The sequence below is a fragment of the Cucumis melo genome, unplaced genomic scaffold (assembly GCF_025177605.1).
Source record: "Cucumis melo cultivar AY unplaced genomic scaffold, USDA_Cmelo_AY_1.0 utg000533l, whole genome shotgun sequence".
NCBI lineage: Eukaryota > Viridiplantae > Streptophyta > Magnoliopsida > Cucurbitales > Cucurbitaceae > Cucumis > Cucumis melo.
In genome coordinates, this window is record NW_026124048.1 from 5,001 (window position 1) to 7,500 (window position 2,500).

Consider the following 2,500-nt stretch of genomic DNA (forward strand, 5'->3'; position numbering starts at 1 on the left):
TTAAGTAGGTCATTTATCATCACAAAGAAAAAAAAATGAGCCCTATCACATCGATAGATTATAAATCGAATATTATTGATAAGCAATACCAATCAAACAAATCAACAAAATAGATTATAGAATATTCATCTTGACAAGAAATTATCTACATGATAAGATATGTATCACAAGGGCTATAGCTCAGTTGGTAGAGCACCTCGTTTACACGCGCGCCAATGTTTTTCAGAGAAGTACATCATGTAATCAAAAAAGTTGATCTTATTGAGAAATCGATGTCTTACTCTATTACTTTTAGGGAACAAAACAAGAGAACAGTAGCCTGACAAAAAGTCCGAATCGAGTGCCCCATTTAGGCACTAAAAAAATCCATCATTGATTTGAGATATTGATAAGGTGAATACCCAGTCTATTCAATGCTAGGCATAATGAGTATCAGGACCTCAAAAAAAATGATCTTTCGTCCTATCTTATGAACAACTTTAAGGTGTATGAAGTTTCATATTTTATTCTTTAAGCAGAAGCAGGACGATAGAGATTCCATTTAACTTAAGTTGATCTAGGTCAGAAGCATACCTACGTCAGGATAACCCCTTCTTTGAAAAACTTTGGTAGTGCTCCGAGATAGATTCGAATCAAAATAATGAATCAGAGCACATGGAACCATCTCCCTTTCTTTCTGTCAAGAAAAAATATGGTAGACTAACTTATTTATAACAGTTAATGAAAGAGCCCAATGCAAAAAAATGCATGTTGGGTCTTTGAAACAGTTCAAATCATTTTGATAATAATAAGTTTGATCTGTTTTACCGAGAAGGTCTACGGTTCGAGTCCGTATAGCCCTATATTATTAATAATTCAAAAATAGAATCGTTTTCCTTTCCTCATTATTGTTTGTATTGTTTGTAATTGGCCACTTGATTTGGTTCATCATTAATGTCTTATCTTTGTAGATGAATTACATATGAAAATTTTCCTATTTTCCCATACAAAATCAAGAAATTAGTAATACTTCTTTTCTTTGGGATACCTACCCAATTCTAGTAAATTTTTGGAGTCAAAATCATGACATGAAACCGGTTAAAAACTCCACCATAACCCAATGCAAATCGAATGCACTAGTAAATCACATGGATCTAGGAACGACTTACTGTATTTTATTTGTGGACAAGCTAGAGTTTGAGAAACGAAGATCTTTGGTAACTTTCATTGTAAACATTCTCAAATAGGCTTTTCTGTTGGTATACCTTATCTAGTAAAGCACAAAACTAAAGTAGTCGTCTTCTCTTTCCTTCTTCAATCACTAAAAGTTCCTAAATGGAAATTCCGACTATATGTATCCTCTCTATATAAATATATAATATTTAATATATATTTATTATGGATATAATAGATATTATATAAATAGGATTATAGTGGATGAATCTTCAAACGAGACATGTACCGATCGACTAATCCGGTATATTTTCCACATTGATAGGAGTACGTTTATGTTTCTGCTTTACGAATATGATATTTTCTGGGTATTTCTAATAATATCAAGTCTTATTCCTATTTTGGCATTTCTAATTTCTGGAGTTTTAGCCCCTCTTAGCAAAGAGCCAGAGAAACTTTCGAGTTATGAATCGGGAATAGAACCAATGGGCGATGCTTGGGTACAATTTAGAATCCGTTATTATATGTTTGCTCTAGTTTTTGTTGTTTTTGATGTTGAAACAGTTTTTCTTTATCCGTGGGCAATGAGTTTTGATGTATTAGGGGTATCCGTCTTTATAGAAGCTTTAATTTTCGTGCTTATCCTAATTGTCGGTTTAGTTTATGCATGGCGAAAAGGAGCATTGGAATGGTCTTAGTTTTTGAATATTCAGACAATTAAAAAAAACATTGAGACAGTTATGAATTCCATCGAGTTTCCCTTACTTGATCGAACAACCCAAACTTCAGTTATTTCAACTACATCAAATGATCTTTCAAATTGGTCAAGACTCTCCAGTTTATGGCCGCTTCTCTATGGTACCAGTTGTTGCTTCATTGAATTCGCTTCATTAATAGGTTCACGATTCGACTTTGATCGTTATGGACTGGTACCAAGATCTAGTCCTAGACAGGCAGACTTAATTTTAACAGCGGGTACGGTAACAATGAAAATGGCTCCTTCTTTAGTAAGATTATATGAGCAAATGCCTGAACCAAAATATGTTATTGCTATGGGAGCATGTACAATTACAGGAGGGATGTTCAGTACCGATTCTTATAGTACTGTTCGGGGAGTCGATAAGTTAATTCCTGTCGATGTGTATTTGCCGGGTTGTCCGCCTAAACCCGAGGCTGTTATAGATGCTATAACAAAACTTCGTAAGAAAATATCTCGAGAAATCTATGAAGATCGAATTAAGTCTCAAGAGGAAAATCGGTGTTTTACTACCAATCACAAATTTCATGTTGGCCCAAGTACTAATACTGGAAATTACGATCAAGGATTACTCTATCAACCATCATCTAC